Source organism: Polypterus senegalus, chromosome 3 (assembly GCF_016835505.1).
Source record: "Polypterus senegalus isolate Bchr_013 chromosome 3, ASM1683550v1, whole genome shotgun sequence".
Lineage (NCBI taxonomy): Eukaryota > Metazoa > Chordata > Cladistia > Polypteriformes > Polypteridae > Polypterus > Polypterus senegalus.
The window spans coordinates 289,891,010-289,912,567 of record NC_053156.1 but is presented as its reverse complement, the minus strand read 5'-3'; positions in this window follow the sequence as shown (position 1 = coordinate 289,912,567).

Sequence of the window (21,558 nt, the reverse complement as noted above, 5' to 3'; positions counted from 1 at the left end):
TTAATTAAGCAGCGATTTGGAGTGAAATCGGTTGGGGTTTGGGGCCCTGACTTAGTTGGTCTTCTGTTGGCTCACTCACTTCTCATTTCATTTCTGTTTGGGTGCTGTTTAAGGAATGGAATGAAGCAATTCAGAGGAACGATGAAGACATTCAGGGAAACAAATCTGAAAAAACAAGTCAATTAAAAATAATTCAGAAGAAGTTAATTAGCAGCACAAATGGGTCACTAATTAAGAAAAGGGTTAGAATGGAAACCTGCAGCCAGGACCAGAGTTTCAGAACTCTGCCTTAGGGGTTGTAAATGAGTTCATCCTGGTTTGTTTGAGCAAAATATAAAAGTCAATATAAGCAGTCTGGGGGTGGCGTAGTGGTAGCGCTGCTGCCTCGTAGTTAGGAGACCCGGGTTCGCTTCCCGAGTCCTACCTGCATGGAGTTTGCATGTTCTCCCCGTGTCTGCATGGGCTTCCTCCCACAGTCTAAAGACATGCAGGTTAGGTGGATTGGTGATTCTAAATTGGTCCTAGTGTGTTTGTGTGTGCCCTGTGGTGGGTTGGCACCCTGCCCGGGATTAGTTCCTGCGTTGGCTGGGATTGTCTCCAGCAGACCCCTGTGTTCGGATTCAGCATGATGGAAGCAGTCTGCAGCTTCAAAATATGATTTTATACTCCAATTTATCTTTAATTTTTCTTCTAGTGTGCAGTCCTGAGTCCTGTCTTCTGATGGTACTCATTTGGGCCGTTGTAGGCCATAGCCAACCATTAAAGTAGCCACTCATATTACAGAGGATTAACTCTTGCTTTATGACCTACGTTAATAATTTGGAGACCTCACACCACTTTGGTCATATTGTGTGCTGCAGGCACAATGCTGTGGATGGAAAGATTCAGTTGGCATACATCAAGAATCGGCTCTGAGCCCTTTCCTGGATAGGTTGACAGATGAGTTCAGACAGGAGTTTCCGTACATTTTGATGTTCATGGATGACATTATCAACTGTAGTGAAAATAGACAGCAGGTTGAGACAAAACTGGAGAAGCAGAGGTACGCACTGGAGAGGAGGGGAATTAGAATCAGCAGGAATAAGATAGAAGTACATGGGCATAAATGAGTGGGAAAGTGGTGGTGTGACTGCAAGGAGCAGAGGTGGTGAACGTAGATGAATTGAAATAGTTGGGTTCAACAGTCCAAAGCAACAGAGTGCAGCACAGAGGTGAAGAAGAAAGTGCAGGAAGGGTGGACTAGGTGGAGAAGAGCAGCAGGAGTGATTTGTGATAGTAGAGTAACTGCAAGAATGAAAGGGGAGGTCTATAAAATGGTAGCAAGATCAGCTATGTTGTATGGTTTGGAGACGACGGCACTGATGAAAAGACAGGAGGCAGAGCTAAAAGTGGCTGAGTTGAAGATGCTACGATTTTCATTCGGAGTAATGAGGGACAACACAGGAACGACAATTTGGTGACCAAGTGAGAAAGACTAGATTGAGGTTTAGATATGTGTAGAAGGGGTACATCGGGAAAAGAAAGTGGAGGATGGAACTGCCAGGCAAGAGGAAGGCCAGAGAGGAGGTTTATGGATGTGGTGAAGGAGAACATGAAGGCAATCGGTTTGGCAGAAAAAAATTATATTAAAGACAGGAATAGGTGGAGACGGGTAATCCACTGTGGTGACCACTAAATGGGAGGAGCAGAATAGAATATCCCGGAGTGGGTTAGGTGACCATTGGGCTGAGGTCTACAGGATTACATCTGACTTTCTCTGTTACAGCTGAAGACCCCCCAGAGGTTTATTTCCTTCAGGGATGCTGTAGACTGAGTTTTTGTTTTCCTCTTCTCCATTGTCACTGAGCCATAGGTTCAAGAATTAAGTAACTAACAGATAATGTTGCACTTCATTTACGCTAATCACTTTCAAACTACTTTATTTCCTTGTGTGCTTAAATGAATCGGTGTCTTTATGTGTACGCATTATGTAGTTAGTAATTTGTACAACTAGGGGGCTTTTCCCCTGCTCAATTCGCTCGGCAACTCCCTATATGCTAGCCACTTTGCGGCTCTGCCGCTTGCTTATGGGGATGTGGATGTACAATTTAAACAGATTTTAATTTTCATTTGAAGTGTCATATTTGCATCAACGTGGCGTATAACTGCCTGTGATTGACTTTTGTTTCTTTCTCTCTATTAAATAATCGACTTTTTCAAATGTTTGGCTCTGAGATTTGTTAATTGTCTTTGCAAAAGCTATTCTAACGGGAAACTGTTAACGTTTTAATACAAATGGCATATCAAGATCTCCTTTGGTGTCTTATGTTATCCCCTGAAGATGTACTACATTACCTTTCTTGGATACATCTGTCTTTCTACAGTAATTCGACCAGTGGAAGACTGGATGATGCTAATGGCTGTAGATATTCTTCGTGATATTGTAAATTGTTGTTTTCATCTTCTGTACAATCACCACCAACTGTTTCAGCATAGACTATTGATACGCAATCAACTAATTTGCCGTGTTACTGATCGACATTTTTGACATAAATTCACTTGACTTCATCATATCTCTGTGCTAGGATTGCCCGTGTACTCATTTATACTGTTGATAACCCTTTGTGATTAAATTCTTCAATAAGATTTGGACATAATACGTCTTCTTTAATTGGGAACTTAAAGTGAGGAAAACGTTAAAATTTGTAAGAGCTGAGAGAGCAGGAAGTGTGTCTGACAAAAGCATTCACAAGACTGAGAGATGAGAGGACCGTGGTCTTGTTTGAAAATAGCTCCTGACGACCCCAACACTCTTGATTCACTGACACAATGTCTTACTTGTGTTTCTGAATGGATGAATAGTTCATCCATCCATTATCCAACCGGCTATATCCTAACTACAGGGGTCTGCTGGAGCCAATCCCAGCCAACACAGGGCACGAAACAAACCCTGGGAAGGGTGCCAGCCCACTGCAGTGCATGCACACACACGGGACAACTTAGAATCACCAATGCACCTAACATGCATGTCTTTGGACTGTGGAAGGAAACTGGAGCACCCGGAGAAAACCCACGCAGACACGGGGAGAACATGCAAACTCCATGCAGGGAGGACCCGGAAGCGAACCCGGGTCTCCAATCTGCGAAGCAGCAGCTGTGCCGCCCTGGATGAGTAGTAATTTTCTCAAACTAAATAAGGAGAAAACAGAAATTTTAGTGATTGGCAAAAATGGATATAATGAAAGTATTAGACTGCGGGTGGGCTGGCACCCTGCCCAGGGTTTGTTTTCTGCCTTGTGCCCAGTGTTGGCTGGGATTGGCTCCAGCAGACCCCCATGACCCTGTAGCTATGATATAGCGGGTTGGATAATGGATGGATGGATGAGGGTATTAGAAATAAACTTGATGCATTAGGATTAAAAGTCAAGACGAAGGTAAAGAATTTAGGGGTAACTATTGACTCTGACTTGAATTTTAAATTGCATATTAATCAGATCACTAGGACAGCATTTTTTCACTTAAGAAATAAAGCAAAAGTTAGACCTCTTATAACATTGCAAGATGCAGAAAAATTAGTTCACGCTTTTGTTTTTAGTTGACTAGATTACTGTAATGCACTCCTCACAGAACCACCCAAAAAAGACATAAATGGACACTTGTGGCATGGATTGTGGACTATCTTACAGACAGACCTCAATATGTGCGTCTTGGGAACTGCAGGTCTGACATTGTGTGCAGCAATACAGGGGCGCCGCAGGGGACTGTACTTTCTCCGGTCCTGTTTAATCTATATACATCAGACTTCCAATATGACTCGGAGTCCTGCCATGTGCAAAAGTTCACTGATGGCACTGCTATTGTGGGCTGCATCAGGTGTGGGCAGGAGGAGGAGTACAGAAAGTTAATCAAAGACTTTGTTAAATGGTGCGACTCAAACCACTTACATCTTAACACCAGCAAGACCAAGGAACTGGTGGTAGATTTTAGGAGGACCAGGCCCCTCATGGACCCTGTGATCATCAGAGGTGACTGTGCAGAGGGTGCAGACCTATAAATACCTGGGAGTGCAGCTGGATGACAAATTGGACTGGACTGCCAATACCGATGCTCTATGTAAGAAAGGTCAAAGCAAACTATACTTTCTGAGAAGGTTGGCATCCTTCAACATCTGCAGTAAGATGCTGCAGATGTTCTACCAGACGGTTGTGGCGAGAGCCCTCTTCTACGCGGTGGTGTGCTGGGGTGGCAGCATAAAGATGAAAGACGCCTCACGCCTGGACAAACTTGTTAAGAAGGCAGGCTCCATTGTAGGATTAAAGTTGGACAGTTTAACATCTGTGGCAGAGCGACGGGCATTAAACAAACTCCTGTCAATGATGAATAATCCACTGCATCCACTTAACAGGATCATCTCCAGGCAGAGGAGTAGCTTCAGTGACAGACTTTTGTCACCGTCCTGCTCCACTGACAGACTGAGGAGATTGTTCCTCCCCAACACTATGCGACTCTTCAATTCCACCCGGGGGAGTAAATGCGAACATTAATTTTATTTTAATTCTTTTCATTTTTATTACTATTTAATTTAATATTGTTTCTTTGTATCAGTATACTGCTGCTGGATTATGTGAATTTCCCCTTGGGATTAATAAAGTATCTATCTATCTATCTATCAATGAGTGCAGAATGAAGCTGCCAGAATCTTAACTAGGAAAAGAAAATCCGAGCCCACCTCTCTAGTTTTGATGTCATTACACTGGACACACCTGTGTCATTTAGAATTGACTTTAAAATACTGCTGAGGGTTTACAAAGCCTTCAATAATCTGCTCCATCCTATATCTCTGAATGCCTCTCACCTTACACTCCAAATCGTAACCTTAGATCTTCAAATGGGTTTTTGCTTAGAATTCCAAGAGCTAAACTTAAAAGAAGTGGTGAGGCGGCCTTCTGCTGTTATGCACCTGAAATCTGGAATATCTTGTCAATAGGAATTTTCCAGGCTAATAAAGCGGAACACTTTAAGAAACTGCTAAAACTCATTATTTTAACATGGCTTTCTCGTAGCTTCATTTTAGTTTAATCCTGATACTCACTATATGCATTTAATTATCATTATCATTCATAGTGGCTCCGCAATCCGTACTAACCCCTACTTTCTCTTCTGTTCTTTTTCTGGTTTTCTGTGGTGGTCGATCTGCGCCACCACCATCTGATCAAAGCACCGTGATGTTCCTACATTGATGGATTAAAGGTCAGAAGTCCACATGACCTTCATCATCATCAAGTTCTTCCACGTGAACCCTGAATACCATGAGGACTGATTGAGGTCATTTATGTTAGGTAGAATGCCTAGAGGGGACTGGGTGGTCTCAAGACCCCTGCAGATTTTTTTTCCAGCCGTGTGAAGTTTTTTGTTTTTTTTTTCTGTCCTCCCTGGCCATTGGACCTTACTTCTACTCTATGTTAATTAGTGTTCCCTAATTCTATTTTCTAATTTATTTTTATCTTTTTTCACTGCTCTCAGTGCTGGGTAAGGTCCTTGCTAGTCGTCCTCAATAAGATCTGTGATCACTTGCTCACCTACTGCGACCGGAACAGTCTGGTTTTATGCCTAAGAAGTCTACCATCGACCACATCCTGGCACTGAGGGTTCTCATGGAGCGCAAATGCAAATATCGGCAGAGTTTCTTTGCAGCCTTTGTCGATTTTCACAAAGTGTTCAACTCATTTGATCGAGCTCTCCTGTGAGATATCCTGAGAGTTCGTGGGATCCCCTCGAGTTTGCTGGATATCATGGCCGGCCTGTACACTGGTACTATGAGTGCTGTGCAGAGTGGAGGCAGGACCTCTGTGTTTTTCCCAGTTGATTCTGGGGTTCGTCAGCAGTGTGTTCTGCTCCTACTCTGTTCAATGCTTGTATGGACTGGGTGTTGGGCAGGGTTGTGGGGTCCACCGGCTGTGGGGCATCTGTTGGTGAAGAAAGATTCACGGATCTTGACTTTGCTGACAATGCTGTGATCTTCGTGGAGTCAATGGAGGCTCTGATTGGGGCGCTCAAGAGACTGAGTGAGGGGTCTGAGTGTCTGGGCTTGCGAGGGTCCTGATAAAAACCAACAGCCAGGCCTTTAATGACATCTTGGGTACGGCCATCAGCAGTGTGTCTGTCTGCGGAGAGAGAGTGTCGACCTCATCATTGAGAGGTTTACTTACCTGGACAGTGACATTCATGTCTCCGGTGACTCTTCCTATGAAGTCAGTAGACGGATTGGGAGCGCATGGGTGGAGTCATGAAGTCACTGAAAAGGTGCTCCCGATATCTCTGCGAAAGGACGAAGGTGCAAGTCTTTAGTGTCCTGGTGCTTGTTGTCTTGCTTTATGGTTGTGAGACATGGACGCTATCCAGTGACCTGAGACAAAGACTGCACTCCTTCATGTGTGTCTGTCCAGAAAATCCTTGTGTGACTTTGTGTTGCTCATGGAGTCCCAATTGAGGCACATGACCTGCATTTTGAGGGAGCGTCAGTTACGGCACTACAGCCATGTGGCGCGTTTCCCCGAGGGTGATCCAGCTCGTAAGATCCTTATTGTTGAAGACCCGAGTGGCTGGACCAGGCCAAGGGGTTGCCCATACCAATACCAATACCTGGCTGCGACAGGTAGAGGGTCATTTCTGGAGGGTGGGACTGGACTGCGTGTCTACCTGGAGGGTTGCCAACCGGGATCCTGAGTTATTTCGTCGTGTGTTGGGTGCGGCAATGCACTGTACCAGTGCATGCTCCCCAACTTGACTTGACTTTATCTCTTTCTTCATCATGTAAAGCACTTTGAGCTACATCATTTGTATGAAAATGTGCGATAGAAATAAATGTTGTTGTTGTTGAAAATAGTTGATAGGAGGGCGTGACTTGAAAGAATCTCATGGCAATATTCTTGACTCGCGGGACTTGAAAACATCTTTTCCAAAAAGTCTTGTTGCGTCAAAAGATTTTTTATACAATAGAGAGATTTGTGTTTACATTTTATCTGAAAATTCAGTGAACAGCGTTAAACACAAATAAACTGAATTAGACTGAATTGAATTACACGTTCAAATTCCATGCAGACATCAAGAGTGTTCAGGATTTGAACTCACGACCAGGTTCAAGTGCCAGATAACCAAATAAATAACCAGAATGTTATAACCATTTGTGATGATGCTGTACTTTGTGCGAAATGTGCAATTAGTAGATACAAGAGGTAGACCAAGGTATGCAGTTTACTGAAATGTATTGATGTATCTCCCTAAATAGGCCATCTGAATACTCAGAAGAGATTTTGGTGGCGCAGTGGGTAGCGCTGCTGCCTTGCAGTAAGGAGACCTGGGTTTGCTTCCCGGGTCCTCCCTGCGTGGAGTTTGCATGTTCTCCCGTGTCTGCGTGGGTTTCCTCCCACAGTCCAAAGACATGCAGGTTGGGTGCATTGGCGATTCCAGATTGTCCCTAGTGTGTGCTTGGTGTGTGAGTGTGTGTGCCCTGCTGTGGGCTGGCGCCCTGCCTGGGGTTTGTTTCCTGCCTTGTGCCCTGTGTTGGCTGGGATTGGCTCCAGCAGACCGCCGTGACCCTGTAGTTAGGATATAGTGAATTGGATAATGGATGGATGGATGGATTTTAACTTTGGCACTGGGGCTAAAGACCCAATAATCACTTCTAAGATAGCAGAATCAGGTGAAGAAATATCAGTTTTATTTAAAAAGCTGTAAACGTCTGTGGAACAATTAATGACTCAGAAAATAAACAAGTCCATACAACATGATGCTAAGCTATTAACTATAAAGTAAGCACTTGTTTGGTTTCAGAATGGCATGCAAAACACTTGGACATATTTTTTAAAAAAAGCAAAACAAAAAGAATACTTTTTAAATGTCACATTTTCTTGTTGGAATGTTTTGTAATTTTCATAACTGCAATGGGTAAACTCTTGTAAACAGAATTTATAGACAACATGGGAGCACATCCATCTACTGTATTTCAGGAACCATTTTTGTTTTTTATTAAAAGGCTGTGTGGAGTGACCAGGCTGAGATTTGAACCTTATCACCGAGAGGCTGTGGTGTTAGCCATCGTGCCACTGAACTTCCTGCTTGATCCGTGCTTCATCAGTTTCTAACAATACATAATTCATGTAAAGATGGGAGCATCTGGAGCCACCGTGGCAGGGTCAGAATCGAGAGAGGAGCCTGACCTGAATGTAACATCACGCTACTCCATTTAAAAGTCATCAATCAGCCTAACCCGAGCATCTTTAGGATGTGGGATGCAACCAAAGTATCTGGAGAAAATACACACAAATACAGGGGGGCACCGTGCAGTCTATATACATAAGAACCATGCCTGAATTTGAACCCAGAAGTCTAAGGCGTTGAGGCAGCAGTGGCACAACTGTGCCAACATACTACCCATGAAATCATATACTGAAAAGAATTCATATAATATAAATATAAATGTATAGGTATCCCTTAAGAGTTAGTTCCCCCTTGCGCCCAATGAACACCACTCTCTGTGACCCTGAAATGGATAAACAGACTTTAAAATGGATGGATGATTTAAACAGTTAAGGGGCACGGTGCCACAGTCTCTAGTGCCGATGCCTCGCAGCTTTAGGGACTTGGGTTTCAGTTTCATTCTACCCCTGGGTTTTCTTCCTATATATCAGGGGTGACCAACTCTGATCCTAGAAAGCCAAAATGGCTACAGGTTTTTATTCTAACCATGTTCTTAATTAATGACTCGTTTTTGCTAGTAATTAACTTCATTTAATTGATTTGCGATTTAAGACTCCGACCCTTTAAATCAGGCCTGAGCAATGTCAGTGCCGGAGGGCCGCAGTAGCTTCAGGTTTTTGTTCCGACCCAATTGCTTCATGGGAAATCATGCATTACTGATGAAGCACTTATTGCTAGAGTGAAATTTTTCTGCTTAATTTTAGTTGTCTCGCATGTTAAGATTTTGAACTCTAAATTGCTTGTTTTAGTCTTAAACAACTGTTGTTTTAACTGCTCCTTATTAGCAATAAGATGCGAGTGACAAAGGAACCAACAGTTCTCCATCCAGCTTGTCTCAATGCCCACCCGTGTGTATTCATCATTCACTATTTTGTTTAATTAAGTACTCCGAAGGAAACTGAAGGGAAAGTGAAGAACACATTTTGAATGTGTGTAAATGTGTGAATGGTTGCTCATTGACTTTTACCGGCTACTAGTTACTAGCTAATTAGAAAACGTTTTGAGTATTAACAGTGCGCACAAGTGTAACACATGTTAGGAGAGTAACGTGACTTACAGAAAGTTTTCTTAAACAGTTAACAGTTGTCAGCACATACATTTCTCGCAGAAATCCCTCTCGCTTCTCCGTGTTCATATGACAGACACTCAGATATAATTTTCGATGACAGGTCTTGATCTCTAAAATCACGTCCGAGTACTGTTCCAACGTTGTGATGGTGGTCCAGTCTACACACCAGTGACCAGTGTTTGCTGCAAGTGGCGCATTACCTGACCAGGTTGTTCACCTACAAAAACGTCCGGTTCAGACAAAATAAATAAAGGGCGTTTTCTCGTTCTCGTTTCTTGCATTTTACTTTTCTGATGTGCGAAAGAACAAAAGCAAAAAAGTACCGGTAATTGTTTTGCGTTTTTCATTTTTCCCTCTTAAGTTGAAAATCAAATACGTGTTTCTTTTTCTTTTTTAAATTATATTTTCTGAAATGAAATTTCAAAAACCAAAAAGTACACGGACCCCGGGTCAAAGTACATCTTTTTAGTGTTTTTTTTTAAAGTAAAGAATTCAAATATGATGACTTTTCCTTATTTGAGTTTACGAATATTAAAAAAAAAATTGCTGCATGTTTGTTGCTGTGCTCTTGGTTAGTGTTATTAGACCCTGTTGTGATGTAAGATTTTGCAACTTGATAAATGTTTTGTATGTCTTTATTTGTAATCTAGGCAAAGCAATGTAATTTAGTGTTACTTTGGTGAGAAGTAGTTGTGTTTGCCCACCAGCCGCCCGTTTACGACTAATTTTACGACAGGATTTGGGGGGGATGTGTCTTAAACCAGCTTGATGAGTATTTCTCTGTTAAAGTCTTTCAACCCCCCTGCAAGGAAGCCAGGATGTTTAACATCTGGTTTGGGGGCGTGGCAGGTGTTAAGATGTTCTGTTTCACCCATTGGTCTGAGGTACGGCTGTTTGGAATTGGCTTGTCTCAGAGGCCTTTAAGTACCATGATGTCCTATTGGCTGTAGGGGCTGGAGAGAACATCTATAAATGTACGTGCTTAACCTCACGTTCTCTCTCTCTAACCAACATATGATGAAGAAGCATTTCTCTTGCTAACCTGTGATGATGTAGAAGTATCTTTCTCTTACTGATCTGATGAAGAAGACCATCACACCATGAACTGAAGACAACACAATCAAGAGCACAGCTTCAGCCATTTTGAACAGACATGTGGCTGAAAGCTGAGCACCAATGATGCCTTAACTGGAGACCTTTGAAGTAACTACAAGTCTGTGTGCCACCTGAATTACACATCAACATTTTATCAGGTTGTATGGTTGCCAATATTCAAATGTACTTTGCATTTTGTTATTATTTATGAATATTATCAGTAATACATTATTTTATGAGTAACTTAACTCCTGCTTGTCTTTTTATTACATCTAATTGCCTGAGGTTATAGATATAGAAGGGAAGGTGGGGATAAGTTATATACAGTAGTAAGTCTGTGAGATTAGGCATTCTAGGGCTACATATTAATAATACAATAGGGGTAAGTAGAGCAATACATATATTACTCTACCAAGATAAAACAGACCCCAATTTTGGCAACTGTGATTTTTTGGTTTTCATATTGGTTTTTACAGATTCTTTGTCTAGTTTTCTTGGTATTTCTTTTCCCAATCACTTTCATTATACTTAATTTGCTCTTCTACTTGTCGAGCTCTAACACTGTCTCATCTCTAATCAGTAATTACTCCACAAAACAGTTTGACTTCTCAGTTACAAATCTCTGCCTGATTTCTTGTATACACTTTATCTTCTGGTCTTATTCTACATTATTTTCTGCCGCACACTTTCCAGCAGAACAGAACCTGAACTGAGGATTAGGGAGCTGTAAGGCTGCAGTGCTGACCCTAAATGAGCACTTCCTTATTAAAAAATGTGATCAAACTGCAGCTTAGGAGTACAAACTATGCACATTTCATAATACCAACAGTAACTTCACACCAGCTCCCTGTGAGACACAGTCACTCATACTGGGGCAATATTGAGTTGTTAGTCAACCTAACCTGCTTGTCTTTGGGATGTGGAGACAAACCAGGGTCTCAGAAAAAGACTGACATGGATACTGGGACAATATCTGAAATTCAACACAGGGAGTGAATGGGCCTCCGATTGAATCCAGTGTCTTGGAGCTCTGAGACAGTACAGTGGCGAACCATATTTATATGTAAATGTATCTTAAAACATGATCTGATCTTCATCAAAGTTACAATAATGAACAAACACAGTCAGGCTTAACTCTTAGTGCACACGTTCTTGTATTGCTCTCCTGCATATTAGATGCACCATTCAATGACTGATGACTTCAAAAGAAGCTAACTGGAGTCAGGAGTTAGCAAACCTGGAGTCTAGCCAATGAAATGAGATTAGAGTTGTGGCTCAAGATTCAAACGTTTTGAGTTTCACAAGAAGAATGTGCTGATACGAGACACACCTTGCACAAAAAGATCTCTGAAGATCTACAATCAAGAATTCTTGATGAGCATAAAGCTGGAAAGAATTACAAAGCCATTTCAAAGAGTTTAGACATTCATCAGTCCAACGTTAGACAAACTGTAAATAAATGGAGAGGATTGGTACTGGGTCTGCTCTCCCTAGAAGTGGTTGCCTAGCCAAGATAACTCAAAAACCTCAATGCAGAATGTTCAGTGAGGTAAAAAGGACCCCAGAGTGACAGCTAAAGGATTCATGGGAAAAGGTGAACATCTCTGTTGAAAAGTCATTCATACGCAAAATATTCAACAGGTATGGTGTCCACAGCAGGACACCAAGGAGGAAGCCACAACTCTCCAGAAATACATTGCTTTGCACCAGAAGTTTACCAAACACCATCTTGATACTCCATAATGCTATTGGGAAAATGTTTTGTTCTGTTCTGTGTATTGTATTGTATTGACCCCGACTGCACACCTAACCTACCTGGAAAGGGGTCTCTCTTTGAACTGCTTTTCCCAAGGTTTCTTCCATTTTTTCCCTACAAGGATTTTTTTTTGGGAGTTTTTCCATGTCTTCTTAGAGAGTCAAGGCTGGGGGGCTGTCAAGAGGCAGGGCTTGTTAAAGCCAATTGCGGCACACCTTGTGTGATTTTGGGCTATATAAAAAATAAATTGTATTGTATTGTATTGTAATGAAACCAAGGCTGAATTGTTCAGAAAGAATATGCAGCGGCAAGTATGATAAATAAAGGGGCACCACATACATTCAAGTAACATGACTTGGTGCTGCCTTGCTGACTTGGAGCCTGGACAGCTTGCCATCATCAAAGGGAAAATGATTTCCCATGTTTGTCAAGGTATTCTACAGGATAATGTCAGGTTGGTGGTCTGCCAGCTGAAGTTGGGTGCTCCAGAAGGACAATGACCCCGAACAGCAAAGTAAATCTACTGCAGAATGGCTTCACAAAAAGAAAATTCCAGTCAGAGCCCAGAATTTAACCCACCAGAGATGCTGTATCGTGACCTCACCCCAGACATCCTAATAATCTGGCTGTGCTGAAGTAGTTCTGTAATGACAAATGGTCTGAGAATCCTCCTGACCGTTGTGCAGGTGTCATCTGCAGCTATTGGAAGTGTTTTTTAGAGGTTAGAGGGGGTTTGACCAGTTAATAATTCCAAGGGTTTACTTACGTTTTCAACAGCACATTGAATGTTTGATGGATGTGTTCAATAAAAACTTAAAAGTTTATAATTGCTTGTATGTTATTAGTGTAAGTGTATTGTGTTTGTCTAAATTTGAGGCTTAGATGGAGATCAGATCACATTTTATGGCCTGTTAATGAAGAACACCAGATCATTTCCTGTTTTGTTGCCACTGTATCACTAATCGCTCACCACACAGCCACTAAATCTTCACATTTTAATTTGATGCCAATTGAACTTTCTATCAACAAAACTATCATGAACAACTCTACTTTCATTTCAAAATTAAAAACAAATCACATCCATTTTTTCAGTCAGTCATCATATCCTAACACAGGGTCACGGGGTCTGCTGGAGCCAACCCCAGGGCGCAAGGAATAAATCCCCAGGCAGGGTGCCAGCCCACCACAGGGCGCACACACACACACACTAGGGACAATTTAGGATCGCCAATGCACCTAACCTGCATGTCCAGGAGGAACCCATGCAGACACGGGGAGAACATGCAAACTTGACGCAAGGAGGACGCGGGAAGTGAACCCAGGTCTCCTTACTGCGAGGCAGCAGGGCTACCACTCCATCTATTTTCTGAATCTGCTTTATCTACTTAAGGGACTTGAGGGACCAGAGCCTGTCCTGGCAGCATTGGTTGTAAATCAGGAAGCAGAAAGGTTAAAATAACCAACTTTGAAATGCAGTATGAACTCTTTGTTTCTGGCAGTATGGTATTCTCCAGATCCTGCACACTCAGAACTTCCACACATCCATTTTCTAAGCCAACTATCCAATTCATGTCCTCAACATTCTGGAAGGCGCTGATAAAACTGTTCCATAAGAATAACCTCATAATAAATCATGTACTTGGGGACACCTCCAGAAATTAAGGGGAAGTGCATCGAGACTGAGGTGTCACCCACTGCACTCGGGTTCCAATCTAGATGGTTCGTTGTGTGGTGGGTGCGGCAATGAGCTATCAGCATTGAGACTGAAGCAGAGAAATGCTTCAACATGCAAAGGATCATGGGAATTGGAAGCAAACTACTAGTATGTACAGATAAAGAGTAAAAGCTATCTGGATGAGATATTGGGACAACTTAGAAATTAGGTGACCAAATGTGCTGGATGGACTGAATGGTCTCCTCTTATCTGTCAAAGTTTGTATGTTCTTACACTCAGGGTTATGGGGAGCCTGCACCTATCCCAGCAGCAAGAACTGATCTTGAACCATCTCTAAGCAGCTCGATGTATCAGTTCAAAACACTGTGCCAGCAGTCCTAACAGCACTAATCAAATTTCAAAAGATTTCTGGTCTCAGAATTAATTTTTTAAAAAAGTGTGCTCTTTCCAGTGAACTCACTATCTAGCACACAATATTAGACTGGACACCTTCCCTTATATCATCGCAGATCAGTTTAAATACCTTGGGCTAAACATCACGAGTAAACATAAAACTCTTTATCAACAACATTTTGCTGTCTGCATGGAAACACTTAAGCAAGACTTGCATTGATGGTCAAACCTTCATCTCACTTTAGCTTGGAGAACTAACACTCTCAAGATGAATATCCAGGGCTGCCCTTTGTCACCGATTCTGTTCCTAACTTTTATGGGCAGAATTTCTAGGCGCAGCCAGGGTGTTGTGGGGGTCCGGTTTGGTGGACTCAGGATTGGGTCACTGCTTTTTGCAGATGATGTTGTCCTGTTTGATTCATCAGGCCATGATCTTCAGCTCTCTCTGGATCGGTTCGCAGCTGAGTGTGAAGCGGCTGGGATGAGAATCAGCACCTCCAAATCCAAGACCATGGTCCTCAGCCGGAAAAGGGTGGAGTGCCCTCTCAGGGTTGGGAGCGAGATCCTGCCCCAAGTGGAGGAGTTTAAGTATCTCGGGGTCTTGTTCACGAGCGTGAGATCGACAGGCAGATCGGTGCTGCGTCCACAGTGGGCTCTGCATCGGTCTGTCGTGGTGAAAAAGGAGCTGAGCCGTAAGGCAAAGCTCTCAATTTACCAGTCGATCTACGTTCCTACCCTCACCTATGGTCATGAGCTATGGGTAGTGACGAAAAAACGAGATCGTGAATACAAGTGGCTGAAATGAGTTTCCTCCGCAGGGTGTCTGGGCTTTCCCTTAAAGATAGGGTGAGAAGCTCAGTCATCCAGGAGGAGCTCAGAGTAGAGCCACTGCTCCTCCGCATTGAGAGGAGTCAGATGAGGTGGCTCGGGCATCTGATCAGGATGCCTCCTGGACGCCCTCCCTGGTGAGGTGTTCTGGGCACGTCCAACCGGGAGGAGGTCCCGGGGAAGACCCAGGAAACGCTGCAGGGACTATGTCTCCCGGTTGGCCTAGGAACGCCTCAGGATTCCCCCGGAAAAGCTAGAAGTGGCCGGGGAGAGGGAAGTCTGGGCATCTCTGCTCAAGCTGCTGCCCCGGCGACCTGACCTTGGATAAGTGGAAGAGGATGGATGGATGGATGGATGGAAAACATCCACGTATCCAAAGGGCGACCCAACAAAGACCTAAGGCAGAAGGTGGCATGGCTCTACCTAACTTTCAGTTTAATTACTGGGCGGCAAATATACAAGCTATAAAAACCTGGACATGGAGACAAATAGATGAACATACACAGGCTTGGTCTGCAATAGAAATAAAATCCTGCCGCACTTCTTTATATTCCTTTTCTTTGTACCCCAATAAATACAAGTCATTACCAATATACTAACCACACAATTGTGCTTCACTCACTCAGAATATGAAACCAATGTAGGAAGTACATCAAGATACAGAAGCTTTTATCTGTGGCACCTCTGCACAATAACCACCTTTTTCCACCCTCTCAAATGTTTTTAATGTCTGGAAATCATTTGGGAGCAAGTCACTTAGAGATCTGCACCTAGACAACGTCTTCTCATCCTATGAACAATTACACTCCAAACTTAACTTCCAGCAACACATTTCTTTCACTACCTTCAAATCAGAGACTTTGCTAAACAGAACCTGCCCAATTTTCCTCACCTCCCACCTACCTCTATGCCGGAAAAAATATCGATCAGTTTTGAGGACTCAGATAGCATTTCTGTAATATATAAAAACATTTTAAATTCCCTCCCTTTCAAAGATCCCAGAGTACAGTGGGAAAAAGATCTCTCACTTAACATCTCAGAAAAGGAGTCAAAGGTAGCAATACACAGAATTCACTCGAGCTCCATATGCGCAAAGCCTACAATTATTCAACTCAAAATTATATATCAAGCACATCTGTCTCATTTAAAATTGTCCAAAATGTTTCCAGGTCAAGATACGACCTGCGAACGCTGCAATCAAGTTCCAGCCTCACTGGGCCACATGTACTGGGCCTGCACCAAATTAACATCATTCTGCACCAAAATTTTTAAATGCCTTCCAGACAGCCTTAGGGTCACAATCCCTCCTAATCCACTAACAGCTGTGTTTGGTGGGCTCACAGAGGGGCTTACAGTGGAGAAGGACAAATTGTAATTGCCTTCACTTCACTATTAACACGTAGACTTATCTTGCTCAAATGGAAGAATCCAAATTCACCTATTCTAAGTAAGTGGGTAACTGATGTTACAGTATATAGGGTGATCCAGATCTAATTATGCAATTTTAATTATGCTATAACTTATTAAGTTTATTACATAGAAAATCACCCCAAAAATACCGGACCATCAAGAAGTGTGCGAACTGACGACATGAAGAATCGTCTTTGTGCCGAACTGGAATCGTCCCCACAAAAATCAAAGTCATCCAGATGATCTGGATCTGCATAATTAGATCTGGACCACCCTGTATATTCCCTGAAATTGGATAAAATCAAATTCTCACTTAGAGGATCTGTACAAAACATTTTCAAAACCTGGCAGGATCTAATCAATAACAATATAGAATAAGCATTTAAATTGAGGAAGCTGATTCTCTAACCCTTTTTTATTCTATTTATTTATTTACTATTAAAGTTTTACTTTGTTGGCCTAGCTCTCTTTCTCGTGGGTGGGGGTTGATTTGTGTCGAACGTAGTTTTTTTAAAACTCTAATTGCTTGGATGGAATGTTATTTGATTTTAATAAATTCAATAAATTGTTTAAAACAATAGTTGCCGAGTATAATTAAAAAGGTTAAGGTCAGTGGGACTGTAATCAAACTCCCTGGATGCAGTCACAAGAGGAAAATCAGCCCCAGAATGGGCAGAAGGATAGTGAGAATGGTAGACAAAAAGCCAAGGACAAGAGACACAAGCTGAACTCCAAGGTCAAGGTCCATGTCTGATTGCTTTATGAATGTTTCCAGGATAGGAGGAAGGAAAAACACCCACACTTGGTTAATATACTGTGACCGATTAGTCTAATAGAGATGTCTATATAATGTGGGAGGAAAAGTAAAGTACCTGGAGAAAAATGAACACAGATACTTTGGCAAACTTGTAATGGCCAGGCCAGGAATCAAATCTAGGACCCTGGATCTATGAGGCAATAGCACTAGCCCCTAGTGCCACCACGCTACTCTGCTAAATCCTTGGTAGATCAAATTACTTAGGTCTCATCTGGCACTACCCTCTCTAAGGGATCTTCACCACTTTGTCCATGTGGTCGTCAGATCTCCAAATACACTAAAACCATCCCAGCTTTTACTTCTGTAGGTGATCCTCTACTGAAAGCCAGTGATGGTATGACGACCCAGGACAACGTGTGTTTTTGTTTTACATATGAATGTGCTGTCATAAAGACCAAATAATCAGATAACCTAGTCAGGGTAACATCATATAGTAAACAGCTTGGGAACATATTTGTATCCAGAATATGTAATAAATCTCATATTAACATAATTTTAAAACTGGCTAATCAAATTCAGGGGTCTATATTGATAACAGGTGTTACTTAGGGGTGCTTAGCACCTACTTATTTTTCACTCTGCCCTACCTCAACATATTTATACAGATATGGACATATTTGTTGGTCTCCTTTCAGCTCATTGCAAAAGTTCCATATGCCTCCTGAAAAGTGGGGAAATGAAAAGCAATTGTCCTCTGTGTACCCGCATGCCTTTGTGATGTCATCGAGTAAAGCAAAGCAAGTGTGACAAGGGATCAAGTATTGCTTATCTTACAAAGATATTTTAAAATGTCCTGGACACACTTGTTAGGACCCCTAGAAAAGGTCCTAAATAATTGGGTTAGAGGGAGTTTTCAGACTAGCCGTTTTCTTGAATTTGTATCACACATGTAAGCAATTGGGTAGTCAATCACTCAGCCAATTTAAATGGAGACAAGTCATCGCTCAGGTGTTTGGTGTCATCGTGTGTCCCACACTGCACATGGACCAGACAAAGCAAAGGAGAGAGTCGTATGAGGAGATCAGAAAGAAAATGATAGACAAGCATGTTAAAGGCATAGGCTAGAAGACCATCATCTCCAAGCAGCTTGATGTTCCTGTGACAATAGTTCCAAATATTATTATGAAGTTTAAGGTCTATGGGCCTGTAGGCAACCTTTCTGGTGCAGGCTGCAAAAGGAAAATTGTCCCCAGAATGTACAGAAGGATAGTGAGAATGGCAGACAAAAAGCCAAGGACAATTTCCAAGAAGTTACAAGCTGAACTCCAAGGTCATCATCCATCAGTGTCTGATCGCACCATCCGTTGCTTTTTGAGTAACAGTGGGCTCAATGGAAGAAGAAAAACATAAAAAGCCAGCCTGGAATTTGCTAAAATGCATATTGACAAGCCACAATGCTTCTGGGAGAATGTCCTCTGTGTTCTTTGACAAGTCACATCAGCTATGCGTCCACAGACAAAAAAAAAAATGAAGCTCTCAAAGAAAAGAACAGCAAGCCTACTGTGAAACATGGAGGAGGCTCAGTTATACTTTGGGTCTGCTGTGCTACATCTGGAAGAGGGTGCCTCAAGTCTGCGCAGGGAACAATGAAATCTCAAAACTGTCGACATTCTGGAGTGAAACGTCCTGCCCAATGTCAGAAAGCTCTGTCTTAGTCGCAGGTCATCAATCCTCCAACAGGAGACGGAGCCAAAACACACAGCTAGAAGCACCAAGAATGGCATTGGATTTTAATGAAGTGGCCTTCTGTGAGCCCTGATTTGAGTTCTAGTTAACTTCTATTGAAAGAACCGAAACTCCCGTCTAACCTCACACAGCTGGAGAAGTTCGCTTAGGACGAGTGGGCCAGATGACCAGTGGACAGGAGCAGAAGTCTCATGGAGAGCTCCAGAAATTGTTTCTGTGCAGTGATGGCCTCTAAAGGCTTTGCAACTGAATATTAGGTTAAGGGTCCCATCATTTTTGTCCATGCCATTTTCATTTATGTTAACATTTTAAATATTTGGTTGGATCAAAACTCTAAAGCAAAGTCCAATTTCTGTTAAATACGAAATAAGCAATGATGGATATTAATGACGTTTGTCAGTTTCAAGTTATTTTATAGACAATTATGGGTTCTTCTTTTTTCGTGGAGGAGTACCAATAGATTTGTCCGTTGTCTTTCATTGAGCTTCCCATTACAGGGCACCTTACAAAACACACAAGAATGTCATTCAAAGAAGGAAGATAAAGGCCACCCTCTCATCTCCATTACAACTCTAATCATGACTGCATCTATGACAGCCCTTGACTTGAATTTATAGACTGGCTGTTTGAGCAGGAAAACAGAAAATTTGACTCATCCTCTAGGAAGGAGTCTCTCCTCTTTATGTGTTTAAAATGTGCTCTGGGATATAATTCACAAACAGTAATAATAATAATAATAATAATAATACTCGTACCAGTAGCACAGAGCAGCTAAAAGCCTTTTCCATTCAGACTCATTACAAGCCAAGTGTTTTTACTTCACTCCATATCTTTATCTATTGCCCTTCACCAAATGCCGATCTTCCTATCCTTCTTGAACCTGCTGCTTTCCAGTCAAGTGGTTCTTTGTTAGGAACATTATCTCCTTTACAAAGGGAATGTCCTGTCCAAACCCAGGGCCATCTTAATGTATGGGACAATGGACACTGGCCGGGGGCCCCAGAAGCATAGGGGTTTGCGATGCTTCCGATGCCTATATATGTTTCTGTTTTGCTGTCACAACAGGGGACCCAGCCCATTATTTTGCCCAGGGGCCTATGATGTCACTAAGATGGCCCTGTAAACCCATTTATGTTGCTTGACTTCAGTCGGCATGTAGCTCTGGGTCTGAAATTCATTCAGGCCAATATAAAATATTGAAAGTATATACAGTACATAAGGAAAAAAAACATATATTTCTTTTTGAAGTAAAATGCCTGTTAGAGCATCACACTGAGTATTTGAGGCAGGGATTGAATGGTTTTATGGCCTTCGGGTGTCTCATTAAATACAATATGTGTAGACATTTTAAAAAAAGAAAAAAAAATTATGTTAGTTTGAATACAAGTGTCTGTTGTAGGAAATGTGGACCCTAAATAAAAGGTCCCAGATATTTTGTATATACAGTAATCCCTCGCTATATCGCGCTTTGACTTTCGCAGCTTCACTCTATCGTGGATTTTATATTTAAGCATATTTAAATTTATATTGCAGATTTTTCGCTGGTTCGCGGGTTTCTGTGGACAATGGGTCTTTTACGTTCTGGTACATGCTTCCTCAGTTGGTTTGCCCAGTTGATTTCATACAAGGGACGCTATTGGTGGATGGCTGAGAAGCTACCTAATCAGAGTTCCTGGGTGCTGATTGGCTCAGAATTCAATTCCACTTTGAGTTAACCAGGAAATCTCGTCTCGCTCATTCAGCATCAACGTGTTTCGCTGTGTAAAGAGTTAAGTGTCATCAATAAGCTGCTCGATGCCCACCCTGAGACGCTGCGCGACGAAGATTTGGCCAAGATGACCAAGTCAGTGAGTGAGGAAGATAAGGAACAAGAGGACCCAGCACAGGAAGAAGACGCCGGCCTAACTCTTGAGCGTCTCGCGACCATTCTACGCATGGCAAAAGATCTCCAGATATCGGTTGAAGAATGGGACCCGCAAATGATTCGTTCTTTGCAATTTAGAAATGCTCTTGACGCCACGGAAGTGTATAAAAACCTCCTTACACAAATGAAAAAGCAGTGACAGCAACTGCTCATCACAATGTTCCTTACCTGCACAACACTGCCTAGTACGCCTTCAGTGGAAGAAGAAACTCCAGGCAACAATGGCGGTGCTACACAGTCGCCTGAAGAGGCTCCTTTAGAAGAGCTGTAATGCACTTTTTTTGTTAAAATTAAACTCATCGTTATTGGACAAGTCGTCGTGTCATTGTTGGTGAGTACCCATAACTAATTTTCTATGTACTTAGTACATGTACGTACGTTTAGTGTCACTGTACAGACATTTACTGTATACAATTTTTCTTGCATTGTACGTATTTATTGCTGGTGGCCTGTCTATCGTAATGGCTGTAACATATGTGATATCAGAAATACTCGATATCGTTAAAATAACATTTAGGTTTTACTGTATATAAATAGTGTGTTTACATACATAATTTCAATTAATCTTAACTAATATCTAAGAGAATACAAAGGGTTTATGCTGTATAACTGTGCGGGAAATGTTTTATAAGAGTGTGGGAGAGTTTATAAGGGTTTAAAATATATA